This window comes from Podarcis pityusensis (assembly GCF_964106645.2).
Source record: "Podarcis pityusensis genome assembly, chromosome: 2".
In the NCBI taxonomy this organism is placed as follows: domain Eukaryota; kingdom Metazoa; phylum Chordata; class Lepidosauria; order Squamata; family Lacertidae; genus Podarcis; species Podarcis pityusensis.
The window spans coordinates 96,414,341-96,436,860 of NC_138029.1; the positions used below are offsets into that span (position 1 = coordinate 96,414,341).

A 22,520-nucleotide genomic window follows, 5' to 3' on the forward strand; every position below is an offset into this window, starting at 1 on the left:
TCTTCAGCAATTGTGCTTTCTCCGTTTTCCAAACCCACATTAAATCTTGGATTTCACTGTGCTGCTGCAGTTCAATTTTCCATTGGTACAACGAGCAAATTCTTCTAAATATGCATGTGTGTGTTTTTTCCTTTCCTTCCACCATGGCATGGGTTTTTAAGGGTAGGCGTTAGAATGAAGACTATTCCTCCAATCAGTGTGCGTCTTTAATGTGGAATGCCAGGAGCAGCAAGTTCAGTACATGCTGAGCTCCAGTTTAATCACATTAAGAGTCTCGCTTTCCTCCTTTAAAATATATGGAAAACTTTCACCAACTTCAAAAGAACTACTCCAGAGTAAATGAATTCAGGAATATTCTGCACATGCCGCAACTAACTGCTGGAGCAGATACAGGCGAGAAAATCTTCTTGACCCTCTCTTAAATTGTAACTCATTGGATGCCTTGGAAAACAGCATTAGCTATTAACCTCGGTTTCTTGTCTGGGAAATCAGGACATTTACATATTATCAGCTTTTCAAGCAATAAGCACACACAGTTGCTCATTTGTTCCATAAGATTCGTTCACCTTCGACTGGTCATGAGTCCAGTCCTCTAGAATTACAGCTCTTTTTCTCTGTCTGGACTGAACTGGAGTCTTGAACTGGGGCAAATAATTCACTTTGCCACTGAATATACTTTTGATTTTATTTTATGGTTGGCATAAGAGTGTTAGTCTAACCATCTTATACAAATTGCATACATATATCCAAGGTCTCCTGCAGCCAGCTTTCTGTCTGTGGATGTTTCGCACAGCTCTAAATCTTAAATGAGGTTTTTTTTAAGAAGGGATACATAATTTACATACAGTGCTGTTGCCCACCATCCAATCTCTGAGCCGTGAGAGATCCCAGGGGGTTCCAGGCATGTTATCCAGGGTTCATTTCCTTTTGGGAATGAGGCATAGCAGAGACTGTGGTGTCTTTATGACATATGGTTTATTTATACATATATACAACCTGAGCCTAAGATGGAGGGGTTCACAGCATTTACACTCAAAAGGGTCTTGTTGAGGGAGATGGTCCCACCCATTTGCCACCTTACAAAAGAGCCCATTAATTCCCCCTCACCCATGCTATCACCTCTGCAGGAGGCTAGTCAGGCTATTCCAAGAATTAGAAGCCTTGATTAAATTCTAACACTTGTTGGATTCAGGGACTAGAGGGGTCTGGCGCACAGCTTAACAGTCCAAACCCATAACAATACTTTATGTATTTCTCAGATTGCTTGAACGCTGCAAAGCCAATGTCTGTTGCTTGGAACAGCATCCCGCTTTGCAATCGTAGGAAGCCCTCCTTGACTTCTTGGGGCTGATTATTATTTTTATTACTACTAATACTATTGTTATTATTATGGACAAGGCCCACCATCCAGTCTAGTCACCTCGCCTCCCTTCCATCCCTCCTTCCTTCCTTCCTGAGCCAGCTTGCTGCCCTTGAGATAAAGCAGCTAACAACATATGACTGCCCCGATTAAAAATTGAAAGGAAGCAGAGTGGGGGGGGGGGAGAGAAGTCAAATGTGTGCAAGAGCCCAAATGGAAGCAGCACACAAGTTATGAAACATTTTGAGAAGTGTCACTTTACAACAGAACATGTGAGGTCTGTGGAGGTGGTGACATTCACACTCCCCCACCCCCCACCCCACCGGCCACCTCAGGCAGAATTCCAGCTGGGAGGATTCTGAGACAAACCAACCACAGGAAAGAAAACTACAGTTCCAGATCTGCTGGAACCGCTGGCATTTCTGTGAGATTTCCACATGCCGTTTCCCTACCTTTTTTTGAAGGTGGAATTTTAATTTTGAAACACACACACACATTTTATATAATGTCCTCTCACAGAACATTATTTTGGTGAACAGCAACATGAAAGATCTTTAGAAGCAGTACAGAGCAATCGTTAAAATGTCTGGCTACTCAAAAATATTTCATACAACTCCATAGGCCTTGGGATACTTCTGCAAAGGCTGTATACATCTTCCATCACAGGGCAAAGTATCTAATTGTTTTGTATTATGAAGAGTTCTGCCTTTGATTCCTATAGTGCAGGTTGCACATTTTCTCATCCAGGAGTACACTGCTTCATGCAGGCAGTGTATTCAAAATGTCTGGTCTGCTTATTGTTTGCAATGAAATATTATAGATAGGGCACCTAAGAACTTAGGACATTGCCTTAAAGTGAGCATTAAATACATTAAAACAAATTGCAGTCAAGATAATGGGGGCAGTGTTTGTTTCTGGGGGTAGTCAAGGGTACACAGTACCGGCATATATATTTTTTTCTAGAAGAAAAGGACTGGGACAGAATCCTAAAAGTATCTCTTTAGGTAGTCAAAGGGCAAGGTAAAGAGATCTTGCGATATCTCCTACCTCGATTACCTATTGAACAACCCAAACCACAGCATCAGTTGTGCAGATGTTTGCATTTCTTGGACAAGTTGTTTAAAGAATGAACTCATTAACAAGGCTATGATTTAAAACAGGCTTCCACAACCTCAGCCCTCCAGATGTTTTGAGACTACAATTTGCATCATCCCTGACCACTGGTCCTCCTAGCTAGGAATCATGGGAGTTGTAGGCCAAAAACATCTGGAGGGCCAAGGTTGAGGAAGCCTGATTTAAATAATAATTCGACATGGCGTTGGTTTGGGGAGTTTGAACGTTACACTTGGGTAATGCAAAGCTTTGCGTTTTCACTAGGGGGAGTCATGCTCAGGAACAGTGGATACTGGTCAGGATTTATAGCCAGGGAGTCTTTACACTGCTCTGTGTGACATGCCACAAAGCCCACCTTTGGTAATACAGTACGTGTAGATTAGGATCCCAAAATTAAACTACTGATGAAGGAAAGGTTGTGTCAAAAAAAAAGAAGTCTCACACCAAATAGGAATTAAGGAAAAGATCGCCATCAAGGTATCAGGAGATTATATTTATAGGCCTATTAGAACCTGCCACTGCAATGAGTGCGATAAGGCAATTCTGCTTCCAAGGTTCATAACATGAGGCAATTCCCATGAGCTGCCTCCACTGAATTGAAATTGGTAATCTGCTAATTGGCAACCTAAAATATCACCAGTTATCTCACTGATAAAAAAGCAAACTACTTCACACTTTGGGTATTCCAGTACTGAAGGCCAAATAACAACAAAGCATTCCCTTTTTCCAAGCATGTGGGGCAGCCTCATATCAGCAGGTCACAGATCTGAAGCTCCCTTCAAGTGTGAAAAAGAGGAAGATAAGAAATTATTTGCGTGGGCCTCTCAGAGCAGACTCGATGCAAGAAAAGGATCTGCAATCAGATTTGGATTGGAGCAGTAAAGCTGAATTTCCTCCCAGGGTGCATTTCTGATCCAAATTTGCCCCTCTTTTGATAAAGCTGCTATTAGTTCCAGAGGGAACAGCCATAATACAGTAGGCAGGGAATCTCCAGTTTCCTTCCTGGCTGATATTAAACAGGCTCCCTTCCTGTGGAACTTCAGATGACTACCAGTGACTTCCCTGTTGCAGTGGGCATTTTAAAATAGATTTCTGAGTTTTAATTGTCCTGCCCTTTTAAGTTGTTGACAACACCTAGAACGATGTTATATCAGGCAGGGCCAGCCCAATACATTTTGGCACCGCAAAATGGCGCTCTCCACCCCAGCCCCGCCTGGGAAGATGGGATAAGTGAAGATCTACATCAGAAACAAGCGGGGGATACAGAAACAAGGGTTGGAGGAGACCAGCAGGGCCTCCTGTTCTCCAAGACTCTGCAGAGATGGCATGGGGAGGTGGCAGGCTGCCCAAGGAGTGTGCTGCAGCTTTTGCTACCACTATGGCAGTGGCAGCAGGTGACGCATTCCTTGGAGGCCAGACCTGCTTCCCCTGTGGATCCTGCCGCCTGAGGACGTCAACTCACCTTGCCTCATAGGTGGGCCAGCCCTGATGTTGGGGCACTGCAGGAACTGTTGCCACCCTCATGCCCTCGGGTGAAGGGTAGACTTCAAATCTCTTAAATGAAGTAAATGAAAGTAAAATGGCAGGTGGCTTGTCTATGATGGCACTGCTGCTGCCTACTGCTGCCTGCCTGCACCAGTTCGCCTGCTAGGAAGCAACCAGCAGATGTTGGGGGCTGCAGAGGCATCATGAGCCCACCAGGTTGCGTTTGGTTTCAGCCAAGCCTTTCACATAACCTTCCATGTAATCTTTTTAAATGAAGATGCCAGTATTGAATTTGGGACCTTCCACATGAAGCATGCGCTCTATGGCTTCTTCCCTAGTCATCTGAAAAATATATGATACATCTCCTCAGATGTTTTTTATTCAGGCTGCAGCTTCTTGTTCTGCATCAAACACAAGTCTGCAGAATCTTCTCCTTTGAATATCTTGGGTGGGGGATGTACAGGATGTCAGAGGTTAGGGCCGGCCTCCCAGACCCCAATTCATGCAGAAGCTCTGGCTGCAGTCCATTGGATCCTGTCCTCAATATTTATTCTACATGTATTCATCATAAAGAAGCCTAGTGACATCCAGCCTATTGCTTCTTTGACTGTGTGCAGAGCAATATATTACTATTAAAGCACACCTTAAGGCATGCATGCCTTTAAAAGTGTAGTTGAACTCACAGTGGGATCCTTAGGCATTATTAACTTGAAGGTTTAAGAGACCTAAAAGCTACACTACATATGGAAAGTCACATTAATATGTCTCCTTATACGCTGTAACTTTATATTGTTTTATTATAGAAATGGCTATAAAAACAGATTTGTCTGGAATTATTGATTATTTTGTTCTGTGTCTGGTGGAGCACGGATTCTTACCATGCGCCCTTAAATGAAGCTTCGGGCTACGAATGAAAATATGTACATGCAATTATACTGTAAAAAGATACTACAGTGTCATATGGGCATGTTATTGGTGCAATATAATAGCAGGCCAAAAGCAGCCAGCAGGGAATAAAACTTGCTGAGTTGGAAAAAAATGTATTATGTTAGGGAGGAAAGGGGTAAAGAAAGGGGGGGGGGGAGACTCAACAGCTATACTGTAAAGCCCGTTCTGCCACTTAGCAGGGCTTATGAATTGTATTCTGGAGCTCTGCAAATGGCAGGCTTTTAAGCTGACAGAAAGACTAAGCATTTCTTAAAATAAAAACACACGACTTCTATTGCTGCAGTTCAGTAACTTTTGTTTCTTTGTTAGTTAGTTTTGTTTTGTTTTTAATAATGCGTTGCATACAACTAACATCTTTTTTTGGGGGGGGTGAGAGGATGGTGGAGGGAGCAAGGCCAGGACAATGTAGATGTGTATACCATATAACACCAGTCCTGAAAGACCTACATTGGCTCCCAGTATGTTTCCGAGCACAATTCAAAGTGTTGGGTTTAAAGCCCTAAACAGCCTCGGCCCAGTATACCTGAAGGAGCGTCTCCACCCCCATCATTCAGCCCAGACACTGAGGTCCAGCTCCGAGGGCTATCTGGTGGTTCCCTCCCTGCAAGAAGTGAAGTTACAGCGAACCAGGGAGAGGGCTTTCTCGGTAGTGGCGCCCGCTCTGTGGAATGCCTTCCCATCAGATGTCAAGGAAATAAACAACTATCAGACTTTTAGAAGACATCTGAAGGCAGCCCTGTTTAGGGAAGCTTTTAATGTTTGAAGTTTTATTATGTTTTTAATGTTCTGCTGAAAGCCAACTAGAGTGGTTGCAGAAACCCAGCCAGATGGGAGGGGTAGAAATAATAAATTGCTGTTGTTGTGGTTGTTGTTGTTGTGGTTGTTGTATAAGGCCAGCCCTATCATGAGGCAGAGTAAGGTAAGCACCTCAGGCAGCAGTTGGGAGGAGGCGGCACCAGAGACAGCCCTTTCTCCTGTGTCCCTAGCCATACCATTCTGTTGGAAGACAGACCTGCGAGTGCCACACAGCCCATTCTGTACCCTCACTGCTTACCAGCTTCCCAGAGGGCCAAACTATGCCACTGACAGTATTGGTATAAGAGTCAACTGCCAACCCCATCAGCTTCTGATGCCCCCTCAGGCAGCCAAATGTCTTGGGCCACCCTGTCTTGGGCCACTCAGGGTGAAGGATGGATGGCGAGATCAGCCTCATCTATCCTGCACTGGGCTGCCTCCTATTCTTTTGTTCACCCACTTCTTCAAGTCACGAGAAGTTCCAGGGATGCAGTGCTTCCCCAGTTTTGGTGTCCTTTAGAAGGAGGTCCCTGGAGCCTTTAGGCATTTTGAAGTGTTTGCAGATACAGTGGTACCTCAGGTTAAGTACGTAATTCGTTCCGGAGGTCCGTATTTAACCTGAAACTGTTCTTAACCTGAAGACCACTTTAGCTAATGGGGCCTCCTACTGCTGCCGCGCTGCCAGAGCCCGATTTCTGTTCTCATCCTGAAGCAAAGTTCTTAACCTGAAGCACTATTTCTGGGTTAGCGGAGTCTGTAACCTGAAGCATATGTAACCTGAGGTACCACTGTATTTACACATATACAGGGTGAATGTGGGTGGGGGCACCGTTTAAATACCCCAGCAGACTGAAGTCCAGTGCTTCCACAATGGACAAGAAGCACCCCAAGCAGTGAAGGCTGGTCCTTTAGGGCAGGTGGGCCAATATCTTACCCATCTCAATCTGTCCTGGGCCAGCCCTCACCTGCCTGCAGTTTTACTTACAACCAGTCAGTACTTTACTTACAATCCTGTCATTGACTCTGCCTTTCCACCTACTGTTGGCCTCCCTTCCCTTCCCTTCCCAGTGGGCACCACTGTAAGATACTTACGGAGCCCTAACTCAGCTCCTGTGTCTTTCCCTGCCTATCCCAAACTGCAATCTTTCTCTTGTTTTCTTTACATAGATGCCTGATTTACAACATCCTCAGCTTGGTGGGGCAGGAGGAGGTCCTTTTGCCCCTGTCCAGGTATTTCCTAGCCTCTGAGAAAGCCAGCTATTGAATCTCCTGATCTCCTGAACTGCTTCAAGCAACTATCTCATTTCTGCAACAGAAATATCAAAGAAATCTAGACAAATTGGATACGTGATTGCATAGCATCCCATTAACAATAAGGTGATGTGGACAAACATAAATTTGATAATCAATACTTGAGTAACGCAGGTCCTTTGGCAAGTTCACAATATAATCTAAGAAATGATCTAATCTTAGATACATCTGACTGATCTTTCTAAGTCAGCTAGCCATCTAATGATACCATCTGTGTTGTGGATCTATATAAATTAAATTTCATTAACAGAAACAAAAGGAATGAATTTAATAATGCATACATTGTCGAAAAAAGCTTTGTCTATTATAAAACCTTTGGCAGGGACGATGGTGGAAACAATAATTAGCAAGTTAGCATGGCCCATTTAATAATCTTCTGCACTGTCTAAAAACAAGGAAAAGTGGCTGTGGGTAAATAATTGTAACAAGAAACATCTGCCTTTTATGTTTCATTTTGACGTCAGTGTGCCTTTATTAGCTTCCCAAGACAATTCAACATTTTATGAAGGAACCTGAATAAAATTTAGTATTGAATAGGTTTTGCAGGAGCAGGAATAAGAGTCCAGCAGTGATCAAAAGAGGGGTTTTTTTTCATTTCAATATGGATATCATAATAGATATATAAATTCTAGAGACCTTTTTGCCAAGAGGTCATTTTGCCAAGAGGCCGTTTGCATGACTCTTGAAAGAGTAAAAGGACAAAAAAGGTGCCCAAGCATTATTCTCTCTTCTCGCAGTTTCAGTGTTGTTGATGCCTTTGCTGAGCCAGTTACAGATGTTATGGGTTAAGCCTTACATTGTGCCATTGTTTTGTGAGAGGAAGAAGACAGGGAAGACTAAGGAGGGGAAATGGGTTTTATTCATAAGCTGGAGGGTCACACAGACATCGTGTACGTCTGACCGCTGGGAGAGAGATGTAATCTTGCAAGGCCTTATTGGGGGGGGGGGAATGCAGAAGAAAAATAACCTTTCCAAGTTACAGCTCAACCGTGCAGAAGAGAAAAAAGCATTTCTTCCTGACAGCTCCTTCTCATCAAGTCTCCTGTGCCATCTTGGGTAATCCTTTTTGTGGACAGACCAGCCTTGCCCAACCACTTGACCAGAGGAACTTCTCTGTTCCGCCTGTGCTAAGAGCACAGAATGTAAGAGCTCTGTTGAATCAGTCTCACAGAGTCCACTGACAGCATATATACCTGCTTAATTACATCTGTACAGTGGTACCTCTGGTTATGAACTTAATTTATTCCGGAGGTCCATTCTTAACCTGAAAACATTCTTAACCTGAGGTATCACTTTAGCTAATAGGGCCTCCCGCTGTGGCCGTGCCGCCACTGCACGATTGCTGTTCTCATCCTGAAGTAAAGTTCTTAACCCGAGGTACTACTTCTGGGTTAGCAGAGTCTGTAACCCGAAGTGTTTGTAACCCGAGGTACCACTGTATTAGGGAGTAAGTTCTACTTGGTTCCACTGGGCTTCCTCCCAGGGAAGTGTATGTCAAGTGTCCTGTTTTCCCCTGTGACCAACCACATGCTTCTTGCAAGCCCATGAAGGGAATAGCTCTAACAGTCCACCAGCCAGTACCACCAAGTACAATGAAGATGCTCCACACCACAGGATTTAAGCCTCTGTGAAAAACAGTTTATGCTGACCTTTGACCCAAAATGTTACCCCAGTCATATGGTAATTGTCTAACATGCCTCGTCTTTTGCTTCTCTTGTACATTGTTCTAACCACATAGAGCTTCTCCATACCAGCAGAACATTTCCAGATCATGTGTCCTGTCATTCATGAGAACAGCTTGCACTGATGTAGATAGTCAGTTTACATGATGGGAACAACATGCAAGCAAAACACTTGCAAATGTTACAAGTGTTCCATGAAGAATAATCAAAGAGAAGCATCTCTGGTGGTTTCAATGACAGGAAGGAAAGAGATGGAGAGGAAGGGTTGGGGCTCTTTAAAAATAAAATGAAAAGTGTGTAAGCTACAGTTTTAAAGAAGTTGATGGCATTCTACTTCGGCTGTCCATCCACTTAGGGTGTGCATGCATTACAACTTACTCCACATGCAGTAAACTCCCCTTACTAGTTTTTGAAGCCGTGTACATGTTAGCCCTGATCCCTATCAATCCTGTAGTTTCTTAAGAAATTCTGGTGGTCAGTGGCGTAGTGTCAAGGGGCTCAGAGGGGTGGTCACCCTAAGCATAAAATTCTGAGAGGGACACAACCAGATGCCCCCAACCAGGCTCCCTCATCGAGGCCACGTGGCAGAGCTCCTGCTGCCTCCTGGAGCCTCAAGGAGGCAAGCTGCACATGGACCAGGCCTTTGGGGTTGAGGCAGTGCCTCCTTCTCCTCATGGCCGGTGAAGGAATGTCCAAACACCCCACCTCTGGGCTGGTCAAGCCAGGAGGTGGCAGAGCCGCCAAGCCAAGAAGGTGTGCAGTCATTGCCACCAGCTACAGCAGCACGGGCAGTCATGTGCCTCATGGAATTTATCCCAGCTGCACTGGCCACCAAGGGGACACACACTTGCCCATCCCTGGCACTGGCAACCCATGCTATTCCACTGCTGGTGTTTGATGCATTTTTTGGCAAACCAGCTTCATTCTGTCTAGAAAACGTAAGCTTCATTCACTTCATATTTAAGACCAGTGTGTGTTTGAGACCACCGTTGCAGATGAGTGCAGGTGGTTAGATCACAGCTTCATGAATAGGAGTTCTCATCATGAATATCCTCTGGGCTGGCCTACCAACAGAGGATAAAATCCACTTGGCCTTTCCCATACTTCCAACAACAGTCATTAGTAGAATTGTGCATTATAGAGACCATTAAAAGGGTTAAAATACTATTTCACCCATAACTTTAATGAGGAGTGTTAATGTTAATGATGCTGTACATTTGTTCATATTTGTCTAAATGTACTTCTGTATATCTTCTGAAAATGTTTGTCCTGCCATTCCTCTGCGGTTTTGAACACACAGTAGTTTGCTTTTTTATCCCCTCCTTTATGCAGTATAACTTGCTAAAGCTGAGAGAGCAACTTATTTGGTTTTCCCCAATTTCATTTTTCAAAGAGAGGAATCTAGGAGGATTAATGAGGTCACAATCCCCTCGTCATTCTCCCAAAGTAGGTAATCCATGTGGGCAACCAAGGCAAATTCTGTCTCGAAACTGGGCCACAACCCAGGTTGAAATCCAAAGAGTGTCTACAGCTGAACCATCTTCCTCTCAGTCATCTTGCCCAAGAAAAGTATATAGGTGATCTGGAGGTATTTGGCATAAACCTCTGGGCCCAGGGCATTCCCACCCGCCAGGATGGCCTCCCCACTGACCTTCTTCAAGCTGGTGGGGACCCAGCCCATCCTGCAATGAAGTGTTCACAGAATCCTGAACCCACCCAGCATTTGTGTCATCATCCCCTCTCTATCGTCACAACCACGTGTGCAGTAGGTTTGTCCAAGAGCCAGAGGTAGCACGTTCAAGGTCATTTTGTGAGCTTCTTGTTTGAGTAGGAATTTTAAACTATATCTTTCCAGTCTACACTCCACTCTTTACTGTCTTTCTTTTAAGCAAGGCAGCCATTGTCCAAGTAAAGATCAACTCACATGCTATTCCCTACCCCATCCCCACAAAATTCAAAATCCCTGTTCTTTAGGGTAGCAGCTTGGAAACAGCAATCTACCCTAGACTGGAGCCAAATCTAGTACTCTTATTTCACATTAGGGATTTTGGTTATATTTGCTTTGTAAGTATTCTGAGCGCCAAAGTGAAGTTTAATTCTCCAACCTGCAAATAACCTGCAGCTTGAAAATTAGCTGTGTCAGAGCAACACACGCTCATGTTGTCTTGCCCATTTATGATATAACTCGATGTGTGTCACTCCAGGTCAAGAGTCTATATTTAGTATCTGGGCAGCCAAACAGCAAGCTAACCTTTCATCCCCCCCGATCCAATTTCCATGTTATTGACTAGGGACATGTCTGTCAAAACACACCTCGTGAACATCCCTGAAATGTGTCCTCTCTCTTTAAGTATCCAAGTAGTAGCTATATTAGATATTCTGCATGACAAACTTAAGTAAATCCAGCAGTGTGTTGAAATAAATGGCTGTCTGGCTTTCTCCCCCTCCGCTCAGTGGGAACTTTCTAGGTTCACACACACATCTTTTTTGGCCTCCCAACATCAAGGCATCCCTTCCCACCCCCACCTTGGCGTTTTATCATACTGCTGGGAAAGAGAAAGATACTTGCTTACCAAATGGCTGGCCGGTGACTCATGTGCTTGTTTGAAATCCACTGAGCATATGAATCTCCCTTATCTTGCCCTGTGTGTTTTGAATCCCCTCTAATGAAAACACTTAACCACTGCCTTTTTGCTGACCTCCCTCTGCACAGATTTCTGTGGGCCGTTTTCAGAAGACCGTGTGCGCTGGCCTTAACTGTGAAATCAAAGGGAAAACAAGAAGTTAAATTTACAGCAGGAGTATTTGGTCTTTCCTAAACAAATATTCTCCATTCCACATTAAGAATGGACCAACACGTCCTCCTCTTTAACAGCCTTCTCCCCCGGGCCCATTTATCAGTTACAAGGACAGCAAATCTATTTATTTTATGATACAATGGAGGGCAAATGTGAGGCTACAGGGATGCTTTGCCATGGTCTTTGGGGCATGGAAAACATTACTCAGTTGTTCACAGGGTCTTCCTACAGAGCTCATTAGCAATTTAATGCAACAAGGATTTAGGAGTCTGAATTAAGGTCACATTGTGTGTTACACTCTGGCCATAGAAATTTTAAAAAATCATGCTGGGTCAAAGTATTTCTGCCCAGCAATTTTTGAAGGTAGTGGTGGGGGTATCACCCCCCGCAAATGTTAAAAATTCACAGGGGAAATTCAACAGGTGAAGCTTTCCCTTGCTAAGATAGAAATTTTTAGCTGCTGAACCTCTGATTGGCACAGCTGTTAAGCTGGCAAGAAACCGCCATACAAATTGGCAAGCCTAATAAGGGGTTAGTTTCTTACTCAGCTTTCCAAATATCCTTTCTTAATGAGGATGTATCCTACTCGTCATCACAATTTTTTAGCAAGCCCCACCCCTGTGAAAAAATTAATAATTACTGTATGTTTCTGAACTTACATTTCTTCTGAAGTTCTGTCACATCATCTAAGTGACAAAAACATTCTCAGCGCCAAGAAGCCAGAGTTTCCAAGTGCCGTGCTTGGTAGTTATTTTGCTGCTTCCCCCAGACCTGGAAGGCCAGGGGTGGAGGGAGAGCAAGGATAAAAAGCATCCATAAACTTTTGGCAAAGTTCAAAGGAAGCAAAATATCATTTGGCTTGGAAAATGCAGGAAAAGCTCACTTCTTGGCTCCCTCACAATGCAGAATTGCAGAAGTCTTGTGCTCTGTAACCGCAGACACCTATTGCAGTTTTAAAGAGTAATCATGTAGCAAGACATGTCTCCTGCAGGTTTTTCAAGACTAGTCAGTTTTTCTGTGGCCAGATTTCCATAAGCTATCTGTCTAGTGTGGGACTATCAGCTCTCTTCTCCAGTTAGCCATAAGGAATGCAAGGAACTCATTCCGCCTGACCACAGTCCATAAAATGACCTCACAAAGTTAAAACAGACTAATAACAGAATGGAGTCATTTGATCTTGGGTTACAATGTGCTGCAACCACAAAGCAAAGCATTTCGGTTTATTTCATTTTTTTCATGTATACTGTACATTGGATGTGCATTTTGGCCAAGGGATGGTGGGACAGATCTGGGCTCCAAAGAGACAGGTTGCCAATCTTGCTGATTTATGGTGGCTTCAAATCCTAAGGTATACAAACTGTGACATACCTTCCCCATAGGAGCCATACAAGGTGAAGGAGATGAGGAAAATCCTCTGTCGGAAAATCCAATAGGTTTGTTGATGTATTACCTTTCGTCCATGATGAAATATAAGGCAACATATATAATGTTCCCAGGATAGCTTCCATCTAGGCATTGACTGGACTCCGACCTGTTAGTTTCAGCAAGTTGCTATCGCTCTATACGAAGTGGGCAGACACATGAATAACTTGCGTGGCTGCCCCCTCTGTGTCCTGCTTCGCCCACAGTCCATGTCCATTTTGGTGCTGATGTTTCATCTCCTAAATGCCCTCTCCGTAGAGGCTTGCCTTTTCAGCACCAGGTGAAAACCTTTTTGCTTACCCTGTTAGATGTTGTTTTAATGGGTGTGTGATTCCCTTTGGTTCTTTGTTCTGGTTTTCTTTCATCTTCATTTTTCATTGCTGTGGTTCAGTTCTTCTGCTTTGTTATTTTTATTTTATCAATTTATTTGAATAATGGTGTGCGGCTCTTAGAACTCTCCCCCCCCACACACACACATAAAATACACAAATAAGTGAAGGCACAGAATCCCAAACAGGGAGTTTTGGACAGTGTATATCTTGGCATCCAGCTCTATCCAGGGTCTAATTAAGACTGAGGCTGAAGATGAGTGTGGATATCATCCTACAGAGTCAATGCCAAGCGCTTTGATGAGCTGTTGATATGTTTTCTGAAAGCGTTTACTCCACTTTAACAAACCTAGCTCATGAGAAGGAAGATGCCCTTCTGTTGTTTCATTTGTGTTTGTTGTACAGTTGTGCCTCGGGTTACAGATGCTTCAGGTTATAGGCGCTTCAGGTTACAGACTCTGCTAACCCGGAAGTAGTACCTCAGGTTAAGAACTTTACCTCAGGTTGAGAACAAAAATTACGCACCGGCGGCGTGGTGGCAGCGGGAGGCCCCATTAGCTAAAGTGGTACCTCAGGTTAAGAACAGTTTCAGGTTAAGAACGGACCTCCAGAATGAATTAAGTTCTTAACCTAGGGTACCACTGTACCTCCTTTCTTTCTTCTTTCTTCATAGGTGCTTGCTACAGTTCTCATTCTTCCATGAAATGAACAATTTTTAATAAGCTACTCAGGATACTAATGTACAAAAAAGATTGTGTAAGAAAGTGTGGTGTGGTGCAGCAATAAAGATGAAGAAGAAGGAAGACTCATTGGAAAGTTGAAAATGTGTTCGTAGCCCTTGTCCTCCCTAGTTGGGTTGGTATATTGTGTATAGATAATAATTAAATAAAGTATTATTTTCTTACTTCCCTTTATAAAAAAGTTTATTATCCCAAAGACCCTCTGGTAGAATATTCCTATATCTTTCAATATCAAATAGTACAATATGGAATAATATAGCAGATGAACGTTATGACGAAATGTAACCTATTTTATTTATTTATTTAAAACAAACTCGAGTTTGCTGTATGTGGCAATAGCTAAATCTTGTAGCACTAAAGGTGGACATAGGGGTTTTGTCTTTAAAATAACAAATTATTTTGTCCCGAAAGTAGTTCACAATCCTCTCCTTTTCTCAATTTTTATCAAAATGTCCCAGCTTTGTTAATATTGCGTTCATTGATATTTTCATTCTTTGCCACCTTACTTTTATGCTTTAGCAATTAATAATATTTGCATTTGACACGGTCATATTTGTTCACCTTTGGATGAGGGTTTCATTGCAGCATTCAGTTTCAATTTTCCATTAGGAGAAGACTCAATGTCAGCAGGTTTAAGGGCTGTACACTTCTTTCTGTAGCATAAAAATCCTAGGCTATATTGTTTTCAAGAGAGACCAAGCAACAACCATGGCCTTGACAGAACACACACAAACATTTCCAGAATTCATACAAAGTATAAGAAAGGGACATTTTCCTATGATCCAGATCCTTAATTATATCAGCTAGGAAAGGGTATAGTTAAGTTTAAGACCTATATTTAGCAGAAAAATGACATTTTAAAATTGTTGTCTGGCTCCAGGAATAATATTGCAGTGTTCTTCCCCATCCTTTATCCTTTCCTGCCCATTTTTTGAGTCCTATTGGCAGCAGCCATCTGGGAGCTCCCTTAAAAAGGTAAAGGACCCCTGACAGGTAAGTCCAGTCGCAGACAACTCTGGGGTTGCGGCGCTCATCTCGCTTTACAGGCTGAGGGAGCCGGCGTTTGTCCACAGACAGTTTTTCTGAGTCATGTGGCCAGCATGGCTAAACCGCTTCTGGCAAAACCAGAGCAGCGCATGAAAATGCCGTTTACCTTCCCTATTTATCTACTTGCACTTTGACATGCTTTCAAACTGCTAGGTTGGCAGGAGCAGGGACCAAGCAACGGGAGCTCACCCCATCGCAGAGATTTGAACTGCCAACCTTCCGATCGGCAAGCCCTAGGCTCAGTGGTTTAGACCACAGTGCCACCTGCATCCCTGGGAGCTCCCTTACATTGTGATAAATAGGAACTGGCTGTATATGCACTTGCAGAACTCCCATTCATATCAATGGGACATCTGTGGGAGACCGTCTGTGTGAGCTGCGCCCCGTGCATTTAAACTATATTATTTCCCCTCTAAATCATGGAATATGCTTGTGGTTTGGGTATTCTTAACCAATATCTTTTTCTCTACCAGAGGCCAAGGGATTGGGGGGGGGGGGAATAAAACATGAAAATGGAGAATGCTTTATGGTATGTAGGTTCAAAGAAATGGACCTTTCTTTCTTTCTTTCTTTCTTTCTTTCTTTCTTTTTTAAACCAGAGCTGAAAAGTTGTCTTGGGTATGCAGATTTATGAAAAGCGATAGCTCGCTTTTGTCTACTGGAACAATGTGCCTTTCTTTGCTACGTTTGCCCCATGACTGTTTAGCTGAGTCAGAACTTTTTCGGAGAACCCCCCCCCCGTCCTCCTCCTCCTTCTCCCCTCTAAATTAATGAAAGGTTACCCTGATGCTGCAGTGCTCAGCAATGCGCTCTGCCAAGCCTACAGTCAAATAGGAAAATATTTAGATTTGAGATTCAATTTACATGGAAAGGGGAAAGGTCAGCAGAGCAGAGACAAAAATAATTAAACTTCCCTGTAAAAAAGGAATAAAGGAACCAAGGGTTCTCACTAAATAGGTCAGAAGAATGCTTGTACTATTACTAATTTACTTTTATCTCCATAGATCTAGCCCTGTCCAATAACACAAGAGCCAAAGCATGCCTGGAGGTAGTGACAAGGAGTTGCTCGGCTGCCACATGGAGATGTGGGGTGGGCTCCTCTCCCTAGCTGTGGCTCTCAACCAAAGGGATAATCTGGGGTTTCCAAATGGGTGGGTTGAGAAATGTTGCTAAGCAAATGGCTAGATCAAGTGGTCAGGAATGAGCCAGCTCCAGGCAAAGGTTTGCAGCTAACTGCAGAAAGCAGCCAGGAACAGAGAGGCTTAGACATTAGTCAGGCAGGGGAGAGTCGGCAGCTGCAGACTTTGGCTCTTCCTGACCGTGACGGGCAAACTGATAAGGCAGTAACTGAGAGTAGGCTGGAACACAGCCAATGCTCACAGGCGCAAATAGACTCAGAGACAGACTCTCAGAACAGGAAGAGGTTGGAGCTGATCCACTAAGTCCGAAGAGTCGGCAAATGGGAGGGCTGCTAGATAGGAAGCAAAACATGAGATGTAAAGGTCATAAGTTCAATATCTTCGGTCGACACCGGAAGGAGTTTTCAGAAGGGTCATCTTGAGTAATGATGCCGGAGACTTTGTTAGACTTGTCCAGAGCTATCTGTTTGTTTTTTCAATAAATCCTCCTTTTTAATTACCCACGCTTACTGTGTTATCAGGCTGGGAACCTGAACTCCTGACACTTGGGAAAGGGCTATAATTCAGTGGTACAGCAACCACTTTGCATGCAAGAGATCCTAGGATTTCAATACAGTGGTGCCCCGCAAGACAAATGCCTCGCAAGACGGAAAACCCGCTAGACGAAAGGGTTTTCCGTTTTGGAGGTGCTTCGCAAAACGAATTTCCTATGGGCTTGCTTCGCAAGACGAAAATGTCTTGCGAGTTCCTGCGGGGGTTTTTTCCTTCCCCCCCCCTTTTTCCCAAGCCGCTAAGCCGCTTATCAGCTGATCCACTAAGCCGCTAAGCCGCTTAACAGCTGATCGCTAAGCCGCTTATCAGCTGATCCGCTAAGCCGCTTAACAGCTGATCCGTTAAGCCACTAAGCCGCTTATCAGCTGATCCGCTAAGCCGCTTAACAGCTGAACCGTTAAGCCACTAAGCCGCTTATCAGCTGATCCGCTAAGCCCGCTAAGCCGCTAATAGCGCTAATCCGCTAAACCGCTAATGGGCTTGCTTCGCAAGACGAAAAAACCGCAAGACGAAGAGACTCGCGGAACGGATTCTTTTCGTCTTGCGAGGCACCACTGTACTTGGCATTCCCAGGTAGGCTAGGAATGTCCCCTGCCTGAAATCCTGGAGAGCAACTGCTGGCCAGCATAGTTAGAACGTCCAGTGGCCTCTGCATAAAGGAACTTTCTGTGTTGTCCTCTTGCTTTTTTCTACCATTTTTGAATCCCTGTGACATGAAAGTGGCTGACGGGCAAACTGAGGACATTAGGAGCAAATTTGCATTGACCTGGCCGGGGGCTTATTTAACCATGTGGAAGGATGCAAGGATTTTCATTTGCCTCGTTGAATATAGAAAGCGAGTGATTTCCCCCTCCATATGTTTGCCACAAGGAAAAGTTGTCCGCGTGCCATTTTATGGTGAGCAGTGTCCCAGTTTGTACAGATCACTGCAGAAAATGATTGAGGTTCCCTTAAATGCAATGCTTTCTCTTAGCTCCAGTCTGTTCTTGTTTCTGGGCCACACAGAGGGGAATCTACTGCAGGGAATGGGTCGGCAGCGGCTATAAGAGCCAGAAATAAACAGCAGCTGAAATAATACCAAATAGATGGAGTTCATCCCACTTAAAGTCTCCTCGCTGCATGGAAGCTTCTATTCATACCCAGAAGAAACTGTTTTTGCCTGCATATTTTTTCCCCCTGTGCAAATAGAGTTGCAAACCCTTTAAAAATGCTTTTCTTTGCATTACTGTGAGGTGGGTCAGTCCTAGAGATATACATCCATGTATTGTTGTTGTTTTAACTGATCGTATCTGCCTTTCACATGCCACAATAGCCAGTACCTTAGATATATGATTCATTTTCTTTAACATGCCCAAGCTTCAGTAAAAACTGGTGGGGGGGTGGGAGAAATTCATGTTTCAAAGGTCTGTACAAACGCTGTCAAGGCGTAAATTTTATTATCACAAAAGGACTCCAGGGCCATGTGCCCATAATGCATTCTTATTATAAAGGTATGACTGAAGAACTCTGTGTATTAGATGGAATGGGCTTCTCGAGCCACTGTTTTTCTTTGGGAAAGCGCACATCTCCCTGCTCTCTGGGGGAAATATAGGGGGTAAATAAAGCAGTACACATTGGAGTGTTGATGCAATGGGGGGCAGGACTTGGAGTACACTTCTGATACCAGATGGCCCAGCCATTGGTGACAGGATTCTCATAAGGCACATGTGGATGCGGTGCTGTGCAATATGTACAGAGCACATACAGAGGGATGATCTGCACAACCCTTCCCCATCACCCTGGATCCTTGCAATGTGAGCCTCCCACCCACCCACAGCATGATAACGAATGATATTTTAAATAACAAAACAGTTGTTAAATATTCTGTTCAGCCTGTTGCTTTACAGAAAGGCAATTTGAGGCACATTAGTTTCCATTTATTCTAGCAAAATTCAGTAATGTGCTCTGAATGAATGCACACATTAAAAACATTTCTCCCAATGTTCTCGCCTCGGCTTTCATCAGGGGTTTTCATTGCAAGCCTGTATTGGAGCAACTCCTAAATATCTCTGTCATAATCGGAACCTGATCAACACAAATTGTTAACACTGGTTTTGCAGAAGGAGGAGGGAGGCATCCACAGGGAAAATGTGGGTTGTTTGCTCACATCAAAGACTGAAGAGCTGATGAACCTAATAAAAGGGTTGCTTGCAAATAAAAAAGAATGAATTTACATTTGAAACACTTTTATTTCTCTCTCTCTCCCTCTCCCTCTCTCTTTCTGAAAGTTGTAAATGGAGTGTAATCTGCCAGATGAGACAGTCAAGGATATCTCCTCACAGTGCAAGCTAATGTACTCAATCTGTTTTCCCTCCCAGGGTATGCATGGATGAATTCCACAGTAACATCTGATGATAAGATCAGACAGTAGTTCCTGAGACATGTTTAAATCATATATTTACAATGTTCCTTCTGGGTCCACTAAAGAGAAGGTCTATCTGCAATCCATATTTACTGGCAGCTTTTCGTTCCAATTAATGTTCATTTGGAGATAGTCAGTTCCTCCCTACCTCATGTTGTCAGAACCAGCTGTGGGTGATTTTTGCTTCGAGGAGAGAGAACGTAAAAAGTTTGTTATTGGTTTTCAAACTGAAAAATTGAAAGAAAATTGCCTGGCTGTGCCAGAGCTTGGGAAGACTTGACTGCCACCCTGTTTTTCTAGGAGGGCTCCTGTGCATATAAAAGCTGCTTCCCAGGCAGAAATTTGATGAGTGCAGCTTTTGCTGGCATGGCGTGCAATGAGATGAAAAGCCTTATATGCTCAAATGCTCAAAACTGGGGACCACAACTCCTACCATAGTGCTCTAGAAAAATCATGGTGGGAGCCTCAGGGGTCTGGTAGCAGAGTCCTGTGTCCCAGACACCACAAGATGTTCCATTGTACAATCTGTGGAAGAAAACAAGTGTGCAGTCCAGCATACACACATGATGTTGACAGCTTGAGGGGGGTTCAGATGGTGTGTATATGCTGCTCCACCTGCCTCTGCTGACATAGAAGACAACTGGGGTGGGGAGGCTTTATCACAGCAAAGGAGTGGGAAACGATTGCTGGTGGAGCAAGTGGGGAGTCCTGAACAGGGCGTTTGAAACCAAAGCCACGTGGACCGCCCCTGCCAGGACCTGACCCTCAGGCCCCTCAACTGCACTAGCCTGGCTTAGCAAAATGGAAGAAGCACTCACACCTTCCACCCTGACGAGTGACAGGGCTTGGGATGAGGCAGTAGACCTGCCACTCTGTCTCTCCTTTGTCCCACGTGAGCATTGCTCGGGGGTTGAGGCCAAGGTAAGTCCTACTCAAAGTAGGCCTGTTGAAGTTAAGAGGCATGACTAACTTAGGTACATTAATTTCAGTAGGTCTTCTTTGAGTTGAACTTAGTTGGCTACAACCCTGCGTTGCATCCCGTCTTCCAAGATGGACTGGAAATCGGGAATAATTGGAGCAGCCCAGCACAGGATTCTCCTGCTTCAGATGGCATGGGAGACTTCTTGTTTAAAGGTTCTCTGACACCCAATTCAGGCTCTCCCTGTCTCGGAAACTCTATCACATCTGAGAGGTTAATAGGAAACGATTCTCATAATGCAGTAAGAAGTGTCCTGTTTGTATTCTGTGTTTAAAAGACTGAACACTGAACTTCCCCCTGTGCCACTTCAATTGGATACAGTTCTTTAACTGCCTTTCTTATACTCTGTAGTACAAGCTTTTCCATACTTGGGGAAGGTTTCCATTTGCCTCTGAGCGAGTTTAAAAAAGGAAAAGAAAAGATCGTTTGTGTTTACAAAGCCTAAGTGGATTCTTTGGCATGAAAATATTGGATAACTGGAAGATTATATTATTTAAGATTATTGTTATCACACATTATAAATGTTGGGATTTCCCTGGAGACAAAGACTTAGAGCGTTTGAAGTTCTTTCCTCCTTTGGCCTCTCCTGATTGTCAGCTTCTTTGCTGAATTCAAACACTCTTTTATTCTTTACCTCCTATTTTATCTCTTTACAAGAAAATCTGGCATGCCATGAATCAAAGAGGAGATATTTATACCCACATTGTGAGAATGTTTACAGTATTCGGCAAATTCTGTCTGTGGTTTGGTCTTTGTATATTTTCAGAACAACCAACAGTTTTTCCAGTGACATTGCTGCCGAAGCTGGGAGGGTGGGGGTTGTCTTTATTTACAAAACTAAAAAGCTTGTATTTGGATCTTTACAACATGTTAGGTTTTTTAAAAAAGAAAAAGAAAAAAAGATGAATGAATCAAAGCAATGCAGCAAAGAAATCTGCAATGCATTGCCATTTTAAGAATTAAAAATTCTCTCGCCTGCCAAAACCCCCCACATCTAATTGCTTTATTGAGGTTTAATTAAGCTGCTTCTTTTACCAATAAAATGTTTGCTACTTTATATTGTTATTGTTTTTGTAATACTTTTGCATGCAACATTAATGTGGTACTTACTGATTTTTCCATAGAGCTCCTGCTATCAGATTGCAAGGATATTGAATTGCATGACATGCAACCTTTAATAATTTTCATATGGAAACGTTTCTCTCAGCAACATTTCAGAAGTTTTTGTGCAAATTTTGGAAGACCAAAGTTTTGGTCAGATATCAGTCAGATATCCAAAAGACTAAATGTAAAAATAGCAAATCAGTATTAAGGGTCTTTATTGTCTTAGTGCACAATCAGGCAACAGCGCTCTTCAGATATTTCCCCCATGCAATTCATGAATGTGTGGACATGGGGGACACCTACTGACCCCAACTGTGACCTCTGGATCATACAGTGTGGCTAGGACACATAGAGCTGAATGTACACTGAAGCCTGCCAAAAATCTCAGAAACCTCATCAGGAGGGCTTTAAACTGACTAATGTGGGGGAGGGAGACAGTGCTCCTGAAGGTAGGAGTCTATCAATTGATGAAGATGATCATCCAAATGTCATAGACCAAATGGAGCAAACAGCACGCAGACCTAGTGGTGGGAGGAAAAAAATCCTTAAATAAGAGACACGGGGGAATGATTAATAGACTTCAATGTCTGTACACTAATGCGCAAAACATGGGAAATAAACAAGATGAGCTTGAGCTCTTGGTACAGCAAACTAAATATGACATAATAGGCATCACTGAAACCTGGTGGGATAAGTCCCATGATTGGAATGTAATAATGGGGGGATACAATCTATTTCAGAGAAACAGATCAGACAAGAAAGGAGGAGGAGTGGCGTTATATGTCAGGGATGTGTATACCTGTGAAGAGATCCAAGATTTAGAACCTCAAAGCCAAAGCGAGAGCATTTGGGTCAAAATCAAGGGAGAGAAGAATAACAGTGACCTCATTGTGGGAGTTTACTATAGATCCCCAAGCCAAACGGAGGACATAGATGATGCCTTCCTGGAACAGATGGCCAAGCATGCAAAAGGAAGGGAGATAGTAGTAATGGGGGACTTCAGTTACCCGGATATTTGTTGGATGTCAAACTCAGCCAAGAGCATAAGGTCAAACAGATTCCTCACTGGCCTTGCAGACAACTTCATTGTCCAGAAAGTGGGAGAAGCAACAAGAGGAACAGGCATTTTAGATCTGGTCCTAACCAATGTTGATGACCTGGTTAGTGGGGTAGTAGTGGAAGGATCATTAGGCACGAGTGATCATGCTCTTCTGAAGTTTACTATACAGCGGAAAGGAGCAGCCAAGCATACTAGGACTCAATTTCTTGACTTTAAGAAAGCCGACTTCATAAAACTTAGGGAAGTGCTGGGTGA

The 22,520-nt window shown here is 43.6% G+C and overlaps 1 long non-coding RNA gene across 2 annotated transcripts in view; it reads right to left on the reverse strand.

The window, feature by feature from the left end:
- The window catches only part of LOC308471703, a 35,254-nt gene extending 22,739 nt beyond the window's left edge, over positions 1–12,515 (reverse strand). For both annotated transcript variants that reach the window (XR_013983100.1, XR_013983101.1), the window contains exons 1-2: positions 12,152–12,515; positions 11,268–11,451 (exon numbers count right to left, since the gene is read on the reverse strand). This is a non-coding gene — a long non-coding RNA (uncharacterized lncRNA). The remainder of the gene's footprint in view (positions 1–11,267; positions 11,452–12,151) is intronic.
- Positions 12,516–22,520: the final 10,005 nt, after the last annotated feature.